The sequence below is a fragment of the Pongo abelii genome, chromosome 3, assembly GCF_028885655.2.
Source record: "Pongo abelii isolate AG06213 chromosome 3, NHGRI_mPonAbe1-v2.0_pri, whole genome shotgun sequence".
Taxonomy (NCBI): domain Eukaryota; kingdom Metazoa; phylum Chordata; class Mammalia; order Primates; family Hominidae; genus Pongo; species Pongo abelii.
In genome coordinates this window covers 202,808,004-202,832,732 of record NC_071988.2, presented here as the reverse complement: position 1 = coordinate 202,832,732, position 24,729 = coordinate 202,808,004, and the positions used below count along the sequence as shown (strand labels likewise).

The window sequence follows — 24,729 nt, the reverse complement described above, 5'->3', positions numbered from 1 at the left end:
TACCCAGCAGAGTTTGGAGAGAAAGGATTGCAAGGAGATGCTTTCCTAAATAGAGGAATAAAAGAAGCTAGAACAGGGCCCCAGTTCTAAGCTTTAGTATGTAGTAAAGAGGACTAGGTCTCCGGACAAGAAATAGCCTAAGTAAGGGTACTGAAGAGAAGACAAAAAAGGAAAGAAGTATTTAAGATTCATAAAGAGTTTACTAAAACGAGAGTTGTTTGCATTCACAAAATGCCTGTAAATCAATCTCATGGGTGTACACTTTGACACCAACAGAAGGCAGCATCTTTATACAGAGTTTAGCAAGATATTATGTTCTATTTTGTAGATGTGAATAATCTACCAGGTTAGTATATTCAAGGTAAAGTTTATATACATAGCAGAAAAAAAGAGACAAAGCTTACCATAAAATTATAGTTTTATCAGATACAGCAATAAGGAATTTGTCTGAGGCTGTGTACACAAGATGAGATTGACTTTTAGGGGAAAGCAGGGAACCAACAAATCACTTGCAGCATGTTTATGGCAGTTGTGCAAAATAGGTATTATTATATTCAGTCTGAAAACTAATTTAAATGTCTCAGAGGGGTGAAGTAACTTCCCTGAAGTCACACAGCAAGTAAGAGCTGGAGGTAGGTCTACAAGTGAGTTCTAACTGATCCTAAAGTCTACATTCTTTTTACTACCCAGTTTGTACGGAAGGGGGAAAAAACTTTCGAAATGGTTAAATTTTTTACTTTTCTTGATTGTTTTTCTGCAATGTAGTGTAAACCATGGCTCTCATAGCCTGTACATCATATATTTACATAGCTTAAGACTAACTTATAAAAAAGGAACTTCGTTGTAATTCTGTCATAGTTACCAACTTCCATGACATGGCATAATTTGTGAATGGTACTTTTAAACATAATTCTTGGTAACTTAACAGAATTATGGGCTCCTACCGTAAGAGAGCAGGAATTTACAAGTAACAGACGTGCTATTTTCAAAATGCAAAGTGCCTGTAAAATACATTGCTTTGCTAACTACATAACTAGCTGTGATAGTTAGCATGATGCTAATACATCAAGCTAATACACCAACATTACCTGATAGCAGAAATACAACCCCGTAAATAAACAATTATTAGGTGGAGGAAAGAGTTATAATTTATTAATTTACTTATCTTGGCAACATAATTACACACAGAGTTCCTCTGTTATTATAAGCAGAAGCTGAATTCAAATGCCCTAAAGGCAAGAAGTTTCTCTCCTTACAGCATCCAAAATGTATAGAAGTGAAAAAGTGATGATACTCAACCAAGAGGTATAAACAAGTGAAACTTCCAAGCTAGAGCAGTAATAGAGACTGATGTTTGCCATGGATGCTGTAGAAGGGTGTCTTTTGAAGACATTCACCATGACTTGTTAGAGAAACAAAGACTATACCAGGAATACAGTAACTAATCACCCCTCTATGTTTTCACTGTCCGAATCAATGCTTAGGGAAAGACAAGCTGAGAAATAACACAACGAAGTAGTCATTTTTGGGTACATAATAAAGTACAAAGTATTCTCTACTTAAGCATTTAGTTTGCTTTTAAACATCACAGAATTCTTGAAAGTTTAAATACTAGATTGAGTCAGCTCTAAAATTTAACTTATGGTTGAAACTAATACATTGCAAACTTTGAAAATATAAATGTAGTCTAGTCAAAACTGTACAGTCTTTATTGGTAAGTAATATCTTTCAGACACAAACATTTTTAACTTTCAAAATGTACAAGCCATTCTCTGATTCCAATTAACCAAACAAATAAGAAAGAAAAACCAGTAAACAACAACAACAACACCACCACCACAAACAAACTGTGGCCATACTCTAAGTTACTGGCAATTTCCATGAAAATTATCTACATCCATCCAGAACTGAAACAAATGTGATCAAACTGAACTGTGTTAGTTGTATCTTACTTCAACAGGTATTTCTTTTAAAAATCACCAGGTTAATTAATTATTCTTACTAAAATAGAAAAATGTGCCAGTTTGTCCTTTATACTTAATGTCAGCACCATGAACGATAATCTGGAGCTTAAGATAATTAATACTATATATCCTCGCCTTTGAACAACACAGCTGTCAGCCATGGGGCTTTAAAATTAATAGGCTCTTCAAAGCTATAAATCAGAAACGATGATAATTTTATATAATATTTCTTAAAAAGGCACTTACCTTTTAAAAAGGAAAACACACTTCTGGCAGCAAATTGCCTGTTAAAATAAAACATATCACTTATTGGTATCCAGTAAATGATATAAAGAATGATGCATTGTTATACCAAGCACAATTACAGCACAACTTTAAAAAAACTTTTCCTGACCTCATTTAGTCTCTTTTTTACCCAAAAAGAAAATCACCTCCTTGGTGGTAATAATTAAACGCTTTTCTGTTCATTGCATGTGCACTGAAACCACAAAAGCTAATGAGTTTCACGTCTGAGAGCAAAAACAGAAATTACAGGGCACATTATCCGGGTCATGGGTATAGACTGGAGCATATTCTACTCAATGTCTATAATGAGAAGCATGTGAATTAAGGTCTATTCCAGAAAATTTAAAGGTTAGGTGTCATAGAGAACTTCATTTCTACTAAATAAAAATAAAATACCGCTGGGTAGAAGTTATTAATATCAAATGTACTCTTTTCAAATATTACATTAGTTATTTGAGTTCCTTATATACTTTTCACTGTGCTGTATTAACATCCAAGAGATTTTTATTTACAATACCTCACAAATATCACTGAGATGAAATAAGGTAAAATCAAGGTTTCATGTAATGTATACTTGAAACAAGCTGGCCAGAATCAATAAAACATTTAATCCCAACCAGAGGAAAAGAGGGATATACTGGGTAACTAGAAGGAGAAACAGCAGCAGTAGAAGAAACTCTTTTGATTGTTTACTTTCCCGTAGGACCTGAATTGGTTTTCTCAGAAGTGAAAACCAAAAGTATCAAGTATAATTTCCTTAGGAACTCTGCTTTATTTGCATATGCAAGACTACGCAGATGCATTTTTTTCAGCTGTCTCTGTACGTCACAAATGCTGACGTTTGAGTTTCTCAAATTACAGAGAATTGTTTTTAACTTTGTTTTATTGCATCTTCAAAACAAGTAAAATCCCAATGCTTGCAAAATTGATAAGTGTAGATACTAATTTGTAAACAGAGGTAGATGATGTTGCAAATTCATCTGAGTTCACTTGAGTGTTAAATTGTCAGGACAGCAAAATTGCTTCTCACTCCAGTCCTAGATTGACTCTCTAACAAGATTTAGAAAGGGGTCGGGTGCTCAGAGATGGATGGAGTGGTGGTCTGGTAATTGTCTTGGCTCCTTGGGAAAGGCTCTGCTTCTGAGCAGACCTTTCTCTCCTGGTGCCCTGTCTCTCATATTGCACTCACTGGAACTGCATTTTCTCCCTGATGGTGCCCTCTCAAGCAATTAAAGGCAAAACTGACTAATAGTAAATGAAACAATTAATACAAATTTTCATCCGTCTACAGAGATGATTTCAAGATGTCTCTCTGCTTTGATATAAACAGAAGCATTTAGGGCAAAAGAAATTACTCAAGTTTTAGTTCCGTTAGTTCTTGAAAATAAACAGTTTATTACTGAACCAGCAAACAAAAAGTTTTCTTCCCCCACTACTGCCACAATAACTAAATTTCCACAATCTCTCAAAATGGCTATTACTTTAGCTTGCTAAGAGTCTTCACAATTCTCTCGCTATTCATGCACCTAACCCCAACCCTAATCCTTTGTCCACACAGATGTTGAGCGTTTTTTTTTTAAATAAGCAGGTATAATCAACTTTCAATCCTACCTATAACTATTGCAACATTTTCTTTTTATCCCTCATTTGAAAATCCTTGACCCAGCCTCCAAGACTTGTTCAGAACCCTGCTGACTTCTCTGTTCTAATTTCCCCAGCACCCTCCTTACTCATCATTCTGCAGAGACACTGGCCTTTCTTTTCTGCTAAAATGTGCATCCCTGTTTCCTTTCTCAGCCTTGGGACCTTAGCAAATGCGAGAGCTGAGAAAGTCACTTCCCTAATCTAATTCTTGCTCTAACTTTTGAATCCCAAACATCCTTTCATTAAATAATCTTCCTCGAATCCTAAGCTGGATCCCTTTTGCAATATTGTAGTTGTCTTTTGCTCAGTTTTCCACTTTCAAGCATTGCAGAGACAAATTCTGACCTCTGCTTAATCCCCTTTTGGATAGAGTGGACATAAAATTTATTGATCACACTGGAAGACTTTTGAGGTTTAAAGAAGGAAGTGAATGAACAAGATGCTAGCACACTAATGTGATCCAGCACTGGGTTCGGCAAACCAGGGGCATATGGTCAACCACTCTGTGGAGGAAAAGTTACCATTTCATCTTAAGGCTGCCCAACATGACCTAAAGGGACGAGAAGCAATTAGCTGATGAGCTTTAAAAGCTGATGGCAACTCACATGACGTGTTATACAAACAGTCGAAGTGTGAACAATTTTTAGTGTTTTTCCCTGTTGTAAACAACTATGACAAAACATTTCCCTAAACAGCTCAAAGTAGCATCACAACACTATGCAATTAATGTATCAGGTTATAAATAGCTGGACTATAGCCCAAATCAAGGCCGCCAATTATGTGATATCTGGGCTTCATTCTGCCCAAGCCAGGGCTGTGGTTTCTCAGTCTTGCTGCCAACTTCTCTCTGGTTAGAAGCACATTCCTATCCATCAGCTTCCCAATCAAGGGCTGCGGCAAATGACCTTAACTCTTCTACCTGAGTGCACTGGTGATGGACATAAGGACAGCGGAAGAGAGGTGGCCATTTAGCTCTTCTAACAGCTTTGCAAAGTCCTCTTTGAAAATATTTTAGGGTGAGGCGTGAACACTATTTTAGTGTGAGGAGGAGCAATAGACCCTTCCCTTCAGAAACTCGTCTTCAAATGAACTCTCCACAGAAAAAGATAAAGAAGAAAAAGCTGGGAGGCCAGTTGTGGTGGCTCATGCCTATAATACCAGTGTTTTGGGAGGCCAGGGTGAGAGGATCACTTTAGGCTAGGAGTTTGAGACCAGCCAGGGCAACATAGTGAGACCCCCCCCCCCCATCTCTCTAATTTTTTTTTTAAGTCAACTGGATGTAGTGGCATACGCCTATAGTCCCAGCTACTCAAGAAGCTAAGATGGAAGAATTGCTTGAGCTCAGGAGTTTGAGGTTACAGAGAGCTATGATTGTATCCCTCCAGTCTGGGTGAGAGAGTGAGACCCTGTCTCAGAAAAGAAAAAAAGAGCATGGGCATTTCAATTTTTGCAATGTACCACCTTTCTTGACATGTTCAATACTCTGGGTAAGTTCATCTCCTTTTGTGAGAATGTGTGTGTGTGTGTGTGTGACATAGGAGTTACTGGGTGTGCAAGGTAACTTATTTCTTGTTATTTGGTGGTTGAAGGAAAGAGTGAGTGGGATTTAATCAGACAATCAGACAGTGACAAATGGATAGGCAAAGGTCAAAGACATGGGGCAACCTCACAGCCTAGAATATTTCCAGGGTGCTCACTTTGCCCAAATTAGAGAAAGACTTTGAGGGAGGCAGGAAATAATTCTGGAAGGCCTAGATCAGTATGCTGCTTTAAGATGATCCAACTTTTTAAACGGAAGAAATATGGATCATTTTTAAAAGCCAGGCTGGTATATTTCTGTTTTGGATAATCAAGTTAGCAATGTGGCGGATGGCTACATTGAATGAAGCAAGCTGGTTAAGAGACCTTTACATTAACCCACAAGTGGAATGGGGAAAGTCTTAACTGACACAATGGCCATGAGAATGTAAAGAAAGAGAGAGGCTCCCAAGGTATTTGGAAAGCATAACTGATAGTTTTAACCATCTGAAAACAGAAGTTTATAGAATATCTTTCTGATTTGGGGCTTAAGTGACTGAAGCGCCATTTACTAACACAATGATCATAAGAGAAACAAAAAGGGGTGCAAAATTAGGGAAGGGAAAAATAATGAGTTTGTTTTCAGATTTTTAAAGTTTTGGAGTTTTCAAGTTCAGCAAAAAACTCAGTAGACTGGGCTCAGAACTTTTATACACATTACTCTCATTTTATAATTGAGGACATTAAAACTAAGAGATCCTATGTGTGTTATCTTAAGGCCTTACAGCTACTATGTGGTAAGGAAAGGATTTTACTTCAATTCCCTGACTTGAAGCACCACCCCTGCTACAGAACTGGCTGGACAGCTTTTTAAATTATACCTGTCTACCACAGTTTCTTTATCTGGAAAATAATGGTGGTATCTCTCCTTTTGATTATCTGAGATATATATTAGAAAGTTAAGATTTAGTAAATAAGGCAAAAATCTATAAAGTGAATATACTAGCTGGCCTTGATGTAAGATCCCTTTGAAACCTAATCATCGATGGGAAATATCTCATCAAAAAACAAAATGGAAATGGTTGTGTGGCACTGCCCTACCATTCCACATTGATTCCACTTAATTAGGGGACCAAAAACCATGTCCATGTCTATATTGATAGAGGACAGTGGATATGGAGCATGAAAAGGACCAGATGGCTCTTAAAGTTGAATCGGCTACCTAGCAAGACATTGACTCTGAATATTTTCATTTCTCTCTGTTTCAGGCTGGCCTGTAATGTTCTTTTAATGTAGATTTTTATTTGTGCATTTCATGGGTTGTTATGTGAATCTGTTGCTGATGAGTATGTTGAATCTTAAGCCTTTTGTGAAAATTAGCATGATTCTTTGTAGTTACGAATAACAAATATATTCCTTTTGATAGAAAGGAAAATTAAAAGCTTTTCTGGTTATCTTTATTCTTAAATTTTGCTCATATTGATTTATTTAGATTGTAATCATCACTAAACTTAAAAAGATTATATCAAATAAGAGCATGTTATGTAATGTCTATTTTGCTCTTTGCTAGAAATGGACCATTACAATGCCAAAATGCATTATTGGAGTAACTTATTTTCCTGGTTTTCACCCTCCCCCACTATACTGTGAAAAGATATGTTAGTGTATTCATCTAAGGTCTTGCATTTTTAGAGATGATAAAAAAGAATTTGTCATGCATAACATAAAGCAGAAATATTATTTATCACTGAAGTTAGTAGAGGGTTGAAACATGTTTAATTGTACAGAGTATGCAGCAGTAAGTCAGCTTGTGGAATTTTAAAAAGTTGCATTTAGGTAGAAAGGATTTTGTTACTTGAAAGGTTTAAAGAATTTTAAGAAATCAATTGCATAGTGTTTATCAAAAGTGAATAGCTGGAGTTTAGGAGAACTGACTCACAGGTCATACTACCTGGGTTCAAAGGGTATCTCAATATCCCCTCACTACAGGGTGACCTTCAGTAACTCATTTATCTCTTTCTGCTACTAATTCTTTAAGTGCAAAAGGAGGAAAATAATAGGCACCATCTTATAGGGCTATTGTGTTATAATTAAATGAATCAGTTTTTGTAAAGCTGTTAGAATACCGCTCGACTCATAATTAGCCTTCAATATAGGCTAGTTTTTATAATGATTTGAATGAATCTATTTTTCTACTTTTTGCTATAATAGTTATCAAATAACATTTATTATGTAAGCTTAGATTTTTCTAAATATGAAATGCCAGAAGGCCTCAATTATTTAGAACTCATCAGAAAATCAGGGAGTAAGAAAAAATGTGAGTAGCAAAGAGCTATCACAAACTCCATGCACCCAATTTGAAGTATATTAGCTATACAGGAAAGCCTAGCATGTTTAGGTCCAGGGCTATGCCACAGGAGATACAACAAAAAACAAGAATCTTCTCCCTTAAGCAACTTGTAATCTAGTTGGAAAATAAATAAAAATAAATAGAGTGTTATGTCTTGCAGGATTGTTTTTATGAGTGGATTACAAGAAGAGAGGGATCAAAGAAGGCATGTGAACGTTGGCAGAAAGGCAGACTTCCGGAAAGAAGCCCCATCATGTGGATCCACACTGCTGTTTTGTCATTTCTTAATTCACTTCTAGAATTATTCCCTCTAGACTAAGCCTCAGTATCAGTCTTTCTAACAGCTGAGGCCTCATTTCTAGTTATGTGTACTGCTGGACAGCACCGTTTCTATTTTTTTTTTTTTTTTTTTGAGATGGAGTCTTGCTGTGTTCCCCAGGCTGGAGTGCAGTGGCACGATCTCAGCTCACTGCAATCTCCGCCTCCCAGGTTCAAGTCATTCTCCTGCCTCAGCCTCCTGAGTAGCTGGGATGACAGGCACCCGCCACCACACCCAGCTATTTTTTTATTTTTTTTTAGTAGAGACAGGGTTTCACCATGTTGGCCAGGCTGGTCTTGAACTCCTGACATCGTGATCCACCCGCATCTGCCTCCCAAAGTCCTGGGATTACAGGGGTGAGCAACAGTGTCCGGCCAGAATCATTAATTTAATTAACATTTACTGAGCACCAACTAAAGTGAAGCACGGAAAGATGGCATCATAGGCCCTTTAGTCTAGAGTTTTGAAAACAGCAACAAAATGAACAAAGCCGTACTGAGTTCTCTGAATAAACTAAAACAGGGTATAATAATAATGTGTGAGTGACAGAATCCATTGTATTTTGCATGGCCGTGAAAGTGCGCTCAGAAGATGTGACCTGGGTGGATGAGCAGCAGCAGGCAGCCTGGGAGGATCTGGCAGCAGAGTGTTCCGGGAAGAAGGAAGCACAACAGCGAGGGCCTGAAGGCAGAAAGTTTGGAAACTGCTAGGAGAAAGCCTCTCGGAGCGAGAAGACTTGTGAAGAAGATCCGGAAGGTGGATATGAGACAAGATTTAGAACTTGTGGGCCACTTGCAAAGAGCAAAAGGATGACGTGGGGTTTGGGAGTGATATGGCTTGGATTTTGTCCCCTCCCAACTCTTGAAATCTCTGGTTTTGGAGGCGGGGCCTGGTGGGAGGTGATTGGATGATGGGGTCGGACTTCTCCCTTGCCTTTCTCGTGCTAGTGAGTTCTCACCAGATCTGCTGGTTTAAAAGTGTGTAGCACCTCCCCCTTCACTCTCTTTCTCCTGTTTGGCCATGTAAGAAGTTCCTGCCTCTCCTCTGTCTTCAGCCGTGACTGTAAGTTTCCTGAAGCCTCCCCAGCCATGCTTCTTATACAGCCTGCAGAACCATGAGACAACTAAACCTTTTTACTTTATAAATTACCCGGTTTCAGGTATTTCTTTATAGCAGTGTGACAGCAGACTACTACAGGGACGAAAAGAGATGTCCAATTCATGTTTTAAAAAGAGTTCTTCAGGCTCTATGGGAATGGAAAGCAGGGGCCTCAGGCAGCCGCTGGGAAAAGAGTTCAGAGGCTACTGCATGACAGGGGTCAGGTGTGGTGGCTTCAATGCACATGAAGAGAAATAGATCATGCTGGAATAAATTTTGGAAGCAGACCTCACAGAATTTGCTGATTGAGTAGATGTTAGAATGTGAAAAAGAGGAATTGAGCCAACTCCTAGGTTTCTGGGAGGTAAGATAGATTATGCTCCCAGGATGGGATTCCAAGAGAAAAAAAACATACTCAGGGAGGGAAATAAAGATTTCTCTTTTAGCCCTTTCAAGTGTGAGGCACACATCGCCATTTCAGTGGCAATGTGGCATAACATGTGTTCATAACAGAGCAACTATGTTTCTCAACCTCAGCACTATAGACTTTTTCGCCCAGATATTTATTTGTGCTGGGGGCTGTCCTGTGCATGTCTGCATCATAGGATATGTCACAGAACCTCTTGCCTCTGTCTACTTAATGACAGTGTCTCCCCCACCCAGTTGTGAAAACCAAAAATGTCTCCAGAAATGGCTGAGTGAGGGCAAGGCAGTGGGCAAAATTGCTCAGGGTTGAGAATCACTGGGCTGGAGAAACAAATTGAAACATAAAAATACAGATGGAATTTGGCACCAGAATGTGGATGATCTCACCTATGGAAAGACAAAAAAGAGTAGAGGGTTCACACTAGGGGACTTCACAATTAGAAAGAGAACAGAGGCTCCAGCAGAGGAGACAATCAGGCAGGGATTCCACCTGATGAGTGCGGTGGGCTGGGCGGGAGTCCTGGAGGAGAAGTTGCCAGCAGGAGGGGGTGAGCACGTGTGGCTCACATGAATGAGTTTGATTAGGTAAACCAGGACAGAAAAACAATCATTTCAAGATCTGTATCAAAAGAGAACTCTTCTAAAGAAGCCATGAGACAGTCTCCACATGAACATTGCTGTAACCATAAATCATTTTTGCAGGACATTTGCTTGGACAAGGGTCTGACAATGGCTAAGAGTTAGTTGCTTATAAGCTCTTCCTTAATATGATTAGCTTCATTTGAATTTAGTACACAAAGGGCTGGTTGCAGGTGAGGATGGATGAGAACTTCCGCCCATGGATTTGCACAAGAGGTAGAAGTACCTCCAGGAAGCAAAGGGGCATGGACCTTAAGCTCCCACCTGCCTCCTCCTTACCATTGAATTGTAATGCTTTACCAATATCTGCACTGCCAAAGACCAAGGCCAGATTGCAAAAAAAGACAAAGTGTTCATGCAAGGAAACTATCATGCAGCTGGAAGGACTCTAGACCAGCAGACTGGTCTCTGCTCTGAGGGCAATGCGTCACAGAGGAGTGCCACTCTGGACCTAGCCTGTTTCTGACACTGAAAACTTTCTTGCCAGCCATGCTGATCCTGCAAACATTTGGAGAGGGGTTGCCATGGACATGAACTGGAGAAGCTGTATTTCCAAAATGCTATAGTACCCAAGATTCAGCCACATATGGCAGTGCTTTCCTGGCTTATTAAACAACCAAGTCAGGAAAGGGTCAGAGAGCCCTGCCAAGCTCCCAACCCCAAAAGCATTGTGATGGAAATTAAATCACAGCACAAGGGCCTGGCAATAGAAAGCTTTAGAGGCACTGTGACTAGGTGCTTTGGTGGCAATTGCACTTTAGCCAGTAACAATGGCAGCAACTTTAGACTTCCAAGACCATCATAAGTAGTGACTGATCAGATCTTCAGTTCCATCATTGCTAATTTAGCAGTGACACCTGAGATAATGAAGCAGAGACAATCCAGCAGATTCATACAGGAGGAATTGGAGAGGGCAGGGAGGTGAGAGAAGACAGAAGCCAAAGAATTCAGCCACAGAAGAGCTAATGAATTTATATATATATATATATATATATATATATATAAAATTCCTGCAGAATTAACTGTGCTGGGTCAGAGGATATATAGATTTATAATTTCAATTAATAATTTTAATAGACATTGACAGATTAAACTTTTAGTAACTTACAATAATACATAACCCCACTTATGAGTTAATAATAACAATTTCTCGAAATATTCACCAGCTCTAGATTTAAATGATCTTTAATTTTGGCAATCTGATGGGTTTAAAAAAAGTTTTCTCATTGTTGCTCTAAATTGTAATTTATGTTCACTAGTGAAGACAAAATAGACATAGGCTCTTTGTACTTACTATTCTATAAAACATCTATTCATATTCTTTCCTTATTTTTTTGTGAGAATATTGGTCCATGTATTAGTGTGCTCTCACGCCACTATAAAGAACTGCCTGAGACTGAGTAATTTATAAAGAAAAGAGGTTTAATTGACTCTCAGTTCTACAGGGCTGGGGAGGCCTCAGGAAATTTGCAATCATGCCAGAAGGGGAAGCAAACAAGTCCTTCTTCACATGGTGGCAGGAAGGAAAAGAATGATTGCCCAGTGAAGGGGAAAGCTCCTTATGAAACCGTCAGATCTCCTGAGAACAAACTCACTATCACAAGAATAGGATGGGGGAAACTGCCCCCATGATTCAATCATCTCCACCTGGGGTCTCCCATGATATGTGGGGATTATGGGAACTACAATTCAAGTTGAGATTTGGGTGGGGACACAGCCAAACCATATCAGTTCATTTCACATGTATTTATAGGAACTCTTTTTATATTAGGGGCATTATTCTTTGTCATATTTCAAAATATCATCCTATTTAATATAGGTGTATTTCTGCAAAACAATTTACATATTCCCATAAATCACTGATGCTTGTCTGATAACACTTCTCTGAAAACCCAAAATTTAGATGACTCCCTTGTGAAAGTCTGAATATACAACCACTAGAAAAGACTGACATTCCTATTAGTAGAACAGGTAGGGACTTTGAATTATGAAAATATATATTATTAATATGATTTTTTTCATAACATGATTAGGAAAAAAGTGACCAGCTGTTTGTTTTAGGATAAGGATCTAGCTCATCATTCCTTTACTTTGAAAGACAGTTGGGTCTTTCTAAACCATCATGAGGAGTTTCTTCATTTAAGGTAGATTTCCCAACCAAAAGATAATCCCTGAGGTGCTATTAGTTGTTGGAATAAAAAAGAGTCTGTGGCTAAATATACTTAGAAAATATTTTGTATTTTTACATAAGTTTTTATTAAAAGATTTCACAAGTACTTTTAAATACTAATGTTCATTATGAATCACTTAGAGAAACCTGAATGTGCAGAATTCCCAAGATTATTGAACTACAGCCCTTCGAGGTTTCTTTTTCTGAGTAGTTTTTTTCCAGCGACAGTATTTCATGAAACAACATTTTTGATGAATGCTGACTTCAGGAAATATCTTCACACTTCTTTGCAAATGAATGGCTTTCCTTGTATTTGCCTTAGCACTGCCATCTTGTCACCACAAATCCTTCAGAGGCAACAGTAAACCTTGTATAAAATTACTAGGGAACATTTTTGAAAAGATTCATAAATTCAATACAAGGTTTGAGTTGAGTTGGCACAACCTAAACGTAGTTAGACATTGTACAGTAAAGTAAAAAATAAAGCTCAGTGTTTTTGATTTTTCTTGTGTGTGGTTAGGGTGGAGGGGTTTGCCATATCTCTGTGAAGGTTATAAGAAGGGGCCACTCCTTTAACCCAAACAATATATGAAGAGAGATGTGCAGAGAGATGGGAACTTAACACTTTCTGAGATGCCTTTACTGATTAGGTAGAGCTAAAACAGAACAATATAATTATAATATTTTAAAAATATTTCAGTATAATTTTGCTTATACTTATGATGAATTTTACTTTCTTTTAACTTTTTTGGAAGCTTCACATTTTTACAAATTTATTTGTTCTCATTTCTCAGGACACACCCTGATTTCCTTTGTTGTTACTCAATATAATTTTAAAATTTGGTTTTGCCCAGTTTTGTATGTTCATGAAGAGTAGAGGTAAAATTATAAGGGATATATTGGTTGAGAGAATTATCATAAATCATCTATATTGACATGACTGGCCCATCATGCAATTAATTAGAAGGTAATATTGATAAAATATAAGTAAATGATGGATAATTACTTCTGAAATCCTATGCTTACCATTTTACCCATGGTATTTAATAATTACTTGTTCTTCACTGTTCAGCACACAGGAACATTTCTTCTAAAAATGCAGAATTATGCACTACCTATTAAAGTTATTGCCAGCTTCTCAGAAACTGAAGTAAATGCTTTCACAAATAGCATTTCCAATGAATAATGCTGAAATCAGACTTTTTTTTTTTCCATTGCAAGTGCCTCAAGTAGTTGGCTCCTTTCCCATCGGCTACTTTGTAACTGCGAATATGACAACATGACGGTGATTCACAGATGCCAAAATATGACGAGCAGAGCAAATCTGTGTTCCAGATATGATAAGGTGAGAAAAGCGGAACTCTCGGCCCCAGGTGATTTCCATGAAGACACCTACATACGGCGGGCCTCACTATCTGTACCATGCAGCCGCCAACTCTAATAACCTGGCCAGGACAGAAACACATCGAAAAATGCAAATGGATGAAAAAAATAAAACTGGGTTGCATAGTAACATCTTAAGCAGATTTGAGAGATGTATGTTTGAAAAGCATAAGCTTCAGCCTTGGAAAATGCTTTCTGTTGTATTCAACACATATTGGGCTAGAACTAAGAAAAATAGATAGAAATTATGAATGCCTTTAAAAGTCCCTTCTCCAATCCACCAACCTTGTAAACAATGCAATAGTCAGTGAAATAACAGCCTGTTTCTTATTTTTATCATAATATTTGGAACCTTATTTTAAATATACATATGCTTTATAGATTATAGTTACACATCATTGGAACAGAGAAAATAGATTGTGAACATGCATCTTAGAAAGACCAGCTACACAATCATATAAACCACTTCTCATTCTTGCACTGCAGCACTCAGGAATAATAGAATCACAAATTATACAAGACTTTTTACTGGCTGTACATATACATTTTGTATATTGAACTCATACATTCTGACTTCTGCCAAGCCTGATTGGCAATTTAACTGATGTGAGCTCATTTACCGGCAGAATTTGTACTTAAAGTCAATGTTTTCCATGTCCAGTCCAGAAGAGGCTTTTATTAGACAAAAGATAATGTAGATAAATATTATAGTAGCTTTACCAGAATGAGAAAATTAAAGGTATTTTTATGTCAAATGATGATTTCTAAATATATTGTTTAAAATAAATGTGAGAAAAATAAGAATACTTTTTTTAATAAATGAGAAAAAGATTTGATAAGAAAAAATAAGAAAAAAGACAATAAGAAAAAAAATTGTCAATGTTTCTTCTAATGCATACCTTAATGGTATTACTTGGATGTATCTGCATATGTTAAGCAACAGTGCTATTTTTGAAAACTACATAGTATAGGAAAATAAGAGTTGTAGCATAGACGGTTTTCAAGCAGTTTCTTGTCAGTTTGTATGGCAAGCTACAGATGAACTTCAGAGTATTTACAGATGTTAAGCTCTCTGAGAGGAGACTTGTTTGTTTACCATTGCATTTCAACATTTAGTACAGTGCCAAACATTCAGTAGGTGTTCAGTAAACATTTGTGGAATGAATTCATGAATAAATTGATAATTGAAGTCAATTTTGGAAGACGAGGCCTAATCAAAATATTTTGCAAACTACCCAAGTCCAGCAATCAATATTAAATATAAACTACCTTATGCCTCACTATATACATTAAGGTTCTTTTTGCAAAGAATTGCTCAAAATGTTTCCTTATCAATTTCCTCCTTTTTTAGGGTGACATGAAGGAAGAGAAAGAACCTATTATCGTGTAAAAACCATACTTTGGAAAGCGATTTCATAACAAGTGGAATTCTATAATATAATGCTACTTATTCACCGCATTCTATTGATAAAGGCTTGGTCCCTACCCCAGGTTATCTCTTCTTGCCTGCCAATATGGCATCCAGAGCAATGCTAGGACAGAAACATGTACATTTCAACATTCACCCACACACACTTTACACATTTCTGACAACATGCCTTGATTCTTTGAATGCTTACTATATTCCAAGCACACACTACGTTCTGTACATATATAATCTCATTGAAGTACATGCTGTTATTATCCCTATTATACAAATAAGAAACTTAGGCTCAGATAGGTAAGTAAACTACCCAAGGTTATATAAAACAAAGTGGTGGGACATTTATTGAACAGTCAGAGAAAAATAATTCTATCTAGCTTCTTAGCTAGATAGCATTAAGAAGCCTTATAAAGGAGTAAACCAAAGGCAAGAGAAGGACTAAATTAAGAAAGAGACTAAGAAAGATGCAGACTAAAGAATGTGTCTGGATTTCTAGATTAGGAATGCAAAACAGTTTCAAAGGAGTATTTGGAAGAAGCCAGGTAGCAACGCATTGAGCAATTAATGAATAGTGAGAGGGCAAATATAATGGATTAGCCACCTGGGAGAGTAAGGAGATAAATTTGGTTATGTGTAGAGGAGAAAGGGGGAGAAATATATCCGGTTGCTAGAAGAATGATCTAGGTATGTTTTTAGCCTGAGAAGCAACAGATTGATTTAGAAGACAGATTCCTCTTAGGGTATGGGATGGAGAGCAGTCTATAGATTCAAATGAGATCTGTCTGTAGATGCAGAATAAATCAGAATGAAATGCAGATTTCATACACAAATGTTGGCTTTGCATGTATACATGCTATAATTGTCTATATTCATCGCATATATAAATGTTTATTAAATAATGCAGGGCCGCCAATATTTACAGCAATTTATTCAGTCATGAGCAGTGAGCAGTGATAAAGGCAAGCGCATGGTTCCTGTAGTGGGGCCCAGAGACCAAAGGCTCAAACCTGACCTTAGGAACCTTGGCGCCTAGCAGACAACACAGGAGAGATTTGCTTCAATCCATGACAAGCTTCATTATTCTGAGTTTATGTAGGAGGAGGACCTAAGCCAGTGGGAGGGAAGAAGTTTTCAAAAAGAGGTACAAGAAGTTGAATATTACAGTTAAATTTTAATACTTAAATAAACATACACATAGGTGTTAGGGTGTATTTGTACATATATAGATACATGTACACTCTATCAGTGTTGAGTTTCAGAACCAGAGAACATCATGGAAACCATATTTGAAACCATGATCTCTAAGTGATGAGAAGGTTTCTAGAATAATCACAATACAGTTTTCTTAGTTTTTGAATATAAATAGACATAGACTTATTTTGGGTATTTTCTTTTTCAATTAGAGAATTATTCAGAAATTATGAAATTTGAAGTCATATTGCTTAATACCTACTTTGAATGATTATTTTTGAGAACCAAAATTATGAGAAAAAAAATTCAATATAGATAAAATGAAATTAAGGTCCTCTGGAGCAAATGTCTTACCAGATAAATGTAAAATAATAATAGTAGAAATCATGTAACATTTATTCCTCACAATATCACTGGGTGGGATAATATTATTACTAGCATTCTACAGATGAGAAAACTGAAGACTAAGAAGTTAATGAGCTGGCCTCTTTAACCCAATAGTAAATGTAATACTACCTGTATTAAGGACAACTCTGGGAATATATCATCACATAATTTGTAAGGTTAAGACGGAATAAATAGACCAGGCATGTTGGCTCACGCCTGTAATCCTAGCACTTTAGAGGCCAAGGCATGTGGATCATTTGAGTCCAGAAGATTGAGACCAGCCTGGGTATTATTTTGTAGAGACTCCACCTCTACAAAAAAAAAAATAGCTGTGTGTGGTACACGCCTGTGGTCCCACCTACTTGGGAAGCTGAGGTAGGAGGATCGCTTGATCCCAGAAGTTTGTGACCAGCCTGGGCAACACAGTGAGGCCCCCATGTCTACAAAAGAAAAAAAAAAATAGCCGGACGTGGTGGTGCGCACCTGTGGTGCCACCGCCTTGAGAAGCTGAGGTGGGAGGATCACTTGAGGCCAGGAGGTCGAGGCTGCAATGAGTCATGATCCTGCCATGGTGGGCAGTAGAGTGAGAATCTGTCTCACACACAAAAAAGGGACAAATAAAATACTAGTGGATAACAAAAGAAACCTTAATATTAACAAGTTGATCAAAGTATCAAAACACAAAAAAGTTTCCAACAGGTTTAATTCGGAACACACAGAAGCACACGAATGTAAAAGCTCTCAGATTAATCTCCATGAGACTAAAATATACAATGTCACATTTGAATGTAACATGGAATCCTGGTTGGTATCATGCTGAGACAGTTCTTGTTTGGTTTTGGTTTAATTTTCTTTGAGATACTGATTGTTACATCATCTACATCACCTCATAAGATACAGACTTTTAACATTAATATACTTACTAATTCAATACAAAAAAGAGATATCATTAATTTAGAAAACATAAATTTTTAATATCCCAATGTAAGTTACTATGCCAAAGTTGCCCAAAGGAAAAAAGAAAAGTACAATTGTGGAGTGAAGTCTGTGTGGAAGATACACTCCACGGGAGCCTTTCATTTGATTGGATTTACAGTGTAATTGCTTTGCAAGTAAAGAAAAGTACAGATTCCTCCCTTTCACTCACTGTCTCTCCCTGCTACTTTCTTTCTCCACAAAAGCATGTGAACTTTAAGTTGATCTAGAAGAATGTCTGAAACACTGAAAACTTTGCATGCTACTTAATATTAAAAACTGCTCCTAAGAGACATCTATGTCAAATTTCACCTTTGGCTACGACATTATAAAATCCAATATTAAAATCATTACAATGAGCATGTGCATGGAGGGGGAACTAGCGTGTGGTGCAAGGGAAATAATTAGGAAATACATTTTGGGATCAGATTAGAGAATCCTTCAACGCCAGTCTAAGAATTTTCTGCTTTATTCAAAAAACCGTAGGAAGCCACTGCAGGTTTTTGAGCTGGATGACATGGCCAATGTCATGCTTCAGAAAGGAAAAGCTGACAGCAGTGCCTGGATCCTTCAGAAAAGAGAAAAACTAGAAACTGAGAGATTATTTAGGAAGCCCATTAAGCTGCGCACTAAATAGTGCATAGTTTCTCTCATTATTGATAGAAAGTAGATTTCAGATCATTTACATTGTTTTGAAAATTCCTCATTTAAAAGTTGTGCCTAACAGTTTTCTCTCAATGATAGAGGTCATATGACTATGTGAATTAAAGAAGATGTCTCGAGAAGTAATGAAGTTAAAGCATATTTTAAACAAAAAATGTGCTTGGAGGTTATTTTAAAAAGAGAGACAGAAAGAGAGTGAGACTGTCAGAATCCTGTGAAAACTTGCCTACTTGCACTGAAAAATTACTCTCTAGTGAAGTGCCTTCGGGCTGCATTTTCAGAAATTATATTCTAGTAGTGGTCAATTTTTCAACCCAAAGGGTGATATTTCTCTCCATAAATTTGATTCCCAGTCAATATTTCTTATACATAATATGATCTAGGTACTTCACAGTTAAAAATAACCAAGGTTAAAATGTGTCATAAATACATAGCATCATTAAACATTGGCCACATAAGGTGAGTTCTAGGTGTTTCACTGTTGAAGCTAAGTGTGTTACAGGCCTACTTGTCACTCTTTATTCTTAGAAAATTTCAGCAAATAAATAGTGAAGCCCATTATTTACAGCTCCCGCTGTCAGAAGCTGCCATTCTTATCCCTATCCAAATAAGAGAATGTGCTACTTATTTTTGTAAGAGGATGTGGCCACCTTTATAATGCCCAAACATGATGGAATATTCCAGTGAAGTTGATGGAATGCAGGTAGATTGTAAAGATATGAATATCTAGGTTCATTCCAAATACATGATAATTTCCTGGGTATCATTTATTTCTAAATGTTTAATAAACCTGTACACTCTTTTCCCCGATTATGTGACAATTCAAACGGTTTCAGACTGGATTGTAGCGCACCACTTTGCAGCACAGGAGTGTCTTGGAATCGGGTGAAAAGCTGACGCAATCGATGTACAGAAAATGATCACGTGATAGCGGTCCACTCTCACCTTCCTAATTCACTCATTCACCTTGGGGAAGTCACTCATTCAACTGACTTCAATCTGTTTTTCTCTGCTACAGGAGACTCCCTTTAAGTCTCTAATTCTTACTTTCCACTCAACTTTTTAATTTAAAACTTAATACACAGCATTTAACTTTTTGGTATTGCTTTGAACTGAAACTTCTGTTCAATAGAGTTCATTCCCTTCCCACCAACCCTTCACACCCAGAAACTGATGCTTCATCATTATACTGGTGATGTCTAGAAATGTTGAGTTACCTGTGACTATGATCCTTTTTTTAATTAAAAAAAAAAAAAAGGTGGGGGGTGGGGCGCGGCTGGGTGCGCTGGCTCACGCCTGTAATCCCAGCACTTTGGGAGGCCGAGGTGGGTGGATCACGAGGTCAGGAGATCGAGACCATCCTGGCTAACAGGGTGAAACCCTGTCTCTACTAAAAATACAAAAAAATTAGTTGAGTGGGGTGGTGGACGCCTGTAGTCCCAGCTACTCGGGAGGCTGAGACAGGAGAATGGCGTGAACCCAGGAGGCGGAGCTTGCAGTGAGCACTGATCATGCCACTGCACTCCAGCCTGGACTACAGAGCCAGACTGTATCTCAAAAAAAAAAAAAAAAAAAAAAAAAAAAAGTGTAGAGACACAGTCTTTCTAAGTTGCCTAGGCTGGACTGTAGTGGCATGATCATAGCTTACTGCAGCCTCGACCTCCTGTTCTCAAGTGATCCTCCAGCCTCAACCTGCCAAAGTGCTGGGATTACAGGCATGAGCCACTGCACTCAGCAAAGATTCTGCTCTCTTTTATCACCTAAGTCCAGAGCACCAAGTGTTCTGAGTTCTTCCTTTGCAGATTCCATTTGATTTGCTTCTTTCCTTTCCATTTTAACAATGAGATTCTTATACTATCTCATAATCTAAACAACTGATCAGAACAAGAGCCTTGGAGCAGCTTTTCTGGCCTCCGTCCCTCTCACTCTGTCCACCCTGCTTGGTGTCACGCCACTAGTTCTATCCTGACTGCCCTGTTCAAGAATCTAACCTCGTTGAAATCTGTCTATGCATAGTTGTCAATGGTACACACAAAGGGTCCTTTTACTCAGGAGAATGGCCTTGCATGAATAGTGATGACAAATGTGTTATGAATTCAGATTTATGACTAACATTCGATTCGAAGCCAAAAGAGAAAAAAAAAAAACAGTATTAATGGACATTTCCTAATGAATCCTTAGGCTTTTAGTACCTTTTGATTGTTCTGGTTAAAGGTAGTTTCCCGGTCACATTTTCTTCCATTTAATAGCTAATGGGGCAGTTTAGAAGTCTGTAGTAGTCTTCCCTTTTAGATGCCCATTGCTGTAGTTCAGGAGGAAAAAATGAAAATGGAAGTGATTGTTGGGAACGAAAACTTCCCCCCCTTTTTTTTTCTGAGGGAGAAACCTTTTTATGAATGGTAAGATATTTTTTGTCCATTTGCTTTTTCTCTTGAATAAAATTCCTTTTAAAATATGATCTACATGTTCACTTTTTAAAATCCCAATGCTTTATTTTCAATCAACTTATTAACAAAGTACAGCTCCAGGGGCTCTGTCCAGCCAACAATTTTATTTAATCACAAATTATAAATGTATATTTGGTACATGCATCACGCCCCAACGTTTTAATAAATCAACAATGGCTTCTGCCCTCTAAGAGAGCATTGTCTATACAACAATAATGATCAACCTTTACTGAGTATGTCATGATGTGCAGATTTTGTGCTCTGTGATTTATCTATAGTATCTCATTTAAGCCTCACCATAACCAAGTTTTACAGATGAGAAAACTGAGAATGAAAAACAAACTTGCCAAAAGACACATGAGTCAATTTTCAAAGGAGAATTTTTATAGAATCTTCTCTGACTTCAAAGCCCGGAAATATAACCTCCATGAAACACTGTATTCCCATGCTTCCTGTAATATAACACTTACCAGACTCAATTATGGAAAACTATCTGTATTCTCTTCTATTCCCTTGCTAAATATGAACTTCCTGAGGAAAGGATTTAGCTTATTAATCTTTAGTTTCAACAACACAATGTAAGACCCATCTAGCAACCAGTTAATAAATATGGTTGAACTGAACTAAATACATTTTCTGAAATAGGATAGAGAATGCATATTCTTACAGGAAGAAATGCAATACTTCATAGGTTAAACATATGATGTCTTAAGTAATCATTCATAATTTATATAATATTTCAAACGATTTGATCATGTAATACCACAAATTGCATTTTGCTGGGAGCTGACCATCACTGTTTTCTCTCTGAGAGGTAGAGAGAGGTTCAAGGGCAAACCCCAGGGGCCAGTGTTTTACTAGCTGTGTGACATGGGAACCCTCACTAGAATCATTTCATGGTTCATTTTCTTCATGTGTAAAACAGAAATGATGATAATAAAATGTTTACATGGATTTCATATGAGAATTATATCAATTAATTTATTAAAAAGCACTTAGGTCAGTGCCTGGCTTACTGCTAACAGTAAATGTTAGCTATTCTTATTACTTAGGCATAACATACAGCAGATCGCAAAAATTTCAGTCTCAGATGGCTTTTATTTTGATTTACATATTCTTAAAATTATTGACTACCCAATAACTTTCTTTAAGTTATACCTATTGTATTTACCATATTAGAAATTAAAACTGAGAGGATGTAAAAAGATTTAATTAATTTAAAAGTAATACGAATAATCCCATACATGTTGACATAAAAATGATTACGAAAAATAACATTTTTAAAACAAAAGCATAGTGAGGGAAGAAGGCATTATTTTATATTTTTTTGACGTCAGTTTCTACATTGCAATTTAATATTGTAGCCTCTGGAACACTCACTGTACACTGATGAATGAAAAAGGCAAATCACATCTTAGCATTATTAGTGGACATAGTTTTGAGCTTTTAGGACTCCCTAAAAGGAGATACAGAAACCCTAAGTTTCCCCAGACCAAACATGGAGAAACTGTTTTATAGAGAAACTTCCACAAGTAAATCTCATGTTTTTGAACACTAATGTTTACCGACAGCTATTATTTCAGTGTGTATCCAATTGTGCATATTCCAACTGGTTCGAGGGTAGAATATTGTTTATTTTGGAAAGAAAACATACAGTTTTCTTCTCATTAAGACAAGAAATCCTAAGGTAAACAACCTTTACCTCTAACCAGCTCCAGTGCGGTCTCTGCAGGTTACCTTGACCCTGCTTTACAACGTGGATGTGCCTGGAGTCAGCTTGGGAAGCACAGAGTTTAAAACTAAATGAAAGAAAATTGGATTTCCCGTCGACTGCTTTTCTAGGAAACACTCTCAGGAGACACATAGTTACAATACATGTGAAAAAAAAAAAAAAATCTTTTCATACAGTGCGTTATTTACAATATTTGGCTAAAAGTGTTTTGAATACTTTAGATTTAAAAAACTGATGATGCAAGGTAAAACAGACTATAAAATATTTTAACTGACAAATAAATACTTCCAGGGAATTATTTTTAAATTTTATGAAAAGAAAAAACATTTTGATATCTACCAAACTCAGGATGAAGTTTCTCACTTTTCAAGATTCTATTAGAGTATCATGGTTTTCCATAAAACAAACGAAAAAAAGCATCCCTTATTTTTTAAACTCTAAATATCAAAAATATCATTGTTTTTAAAAATTTACAAGAAAAGGGACATATGAGATATTTAGCGCTGAACACATCTGACCAGTGTGTTTTATTAAAAAAACAAAACAGCCAGCCAGGCGCAGTGGCTCATGCGTGTAATCCCAGCACTTTAGGAAGCCAAAGTGGGCAGATCACGAGGTCAGGAGTTTGAGACCAGCCTGGCCAGCATGGTGAAACCTTGTCTCTACTAAAGATACAAAAAAAAAAAAAAAAAACTTAGCTGGGCGTGGTGGCATATGCGTGTAATCCCAGCTACTCTGGAAGCTGAGGCAGGAGAATTGCTTGAACCTGGGAGGCGGAGTTTGCAGTGAGCTGAAATCTTGCCATTGTACTCCACCCTCAGCCACAGGGCAAGATTCCATCTCAAAATAATAATAATAATAATGATAATAATAATAATCATAACAATAATACTGCCTGGTTCGATAATGTCTCATTAGTCTTTATCTTCAAATCTCCTAAAACAAGATTTAGTATAATGTCAGTAATAATGGTAATGATATTTATTTACTGATTACTATGTGCTAGATACTGTCCTAATCACTTCACACACATTTACCAACGAACACATTTAACCTTCATGGTAGGTGTTACTAATTTCATCTTACAGATGCATTAACTGAATAAGGAATAATTTAAGGCTGGGCGTGGTGGCTCACGCCTGTAATCCCAACACTTTGGAAGGCCAAGGAGGGCAGATCAACTGAGTTCGAGACCAGCCTGGCCAACATGGCGAAATCCCGTCTCTACTAAAAATACAAAAATTAGCTGGGCTTGGTGGCACATGCCTGTAATCCCAGCTACCTGGGAGGCTGAGGCAGGAGAATTGCTTGAACCCAGGAGGCAGAGGTTGCAGTGAGCTGAAATTGTGCCACTGCACTCCAGCCCAGGCAACAAGAGCGAAACTCTGTCTCAAAATAATAATAATAATAATAATTTAAGTAAGTTGTCCAAAGTCACAGAGCTCTTGTGTTTGGAGCTAGAGTTTGACCCCCAGCGGCCTCTAAGCTGAAGCCTGGGCTCCCTGCTGCTGTGCCACATTTCCATACCTGGGAAATGTTTCTTGCAAGAGAGACCATGAATGGCGTGGTTATGTCATTTTTTCTTAAAATTTTAATGTAAACTTGGTTTTCTGTATAATTTAGGAAAGAAAATGAATGATTCATTGGCAGAATAGCAATTGGATTTGGCAAACAATAAGACAAAAATGACACCCTAAAGGGAGCCTAACCAGTTGGTAAATACTTAAATGAACTGAGAGCCAGGAAATTACCCTGCATTTCTAATCCCATGAATTAAGCACATGTTTATGACACAACTTTATATATTATTTAATGTTAAATTCCTCCAACTTTTCTCTCTCTCTCTCTCCCCCTGCCTCCCTCTTTTGAGATAGGGTCTTGCTCTGTGTCCCAGGCTGAAGTGCAGTGGCACAATCACAGCTCACTGCAGCCTCAACCATTCAGGCTCAACAATCCTCCAACTTCAGCTTCCCAAGTAGCTGGTACTACAGGCACATGCCACCACACCCAGCTAATTTTTAAATTTTTTGTAGAGGTAGGAACTCTTGATGTTGCCCAGGCTGGTCTCAAACTCCTGGGCTTAAGCGATCCTCCAACCACGGCCTCCCAAAGAGC

General features: G+C 37.4%; 1 protein-coding gene across 1 annotated transcript in view; it reads right to left on the bottom strand.

Annotated features, from left to right (window-relative positions):
- Positions 1 to 24,729, bottom strand: part of TENM3 (teneurin transmembrane protein 3) — a 2,759,728-nt gene that overhangs the window by 2,270,191 nt on the left and 464,808 nt on the right. The window contains exon 3 of the mRNA XM_054553580.2: positions 2,211 to 2,248. The gene's annotated coding sequence lies outside the window, so the exon portion shown is untranslated. The remainder of the gene's footprint in view (positions 1 to 2,210; positions 2,249 to 24,729) is intronic.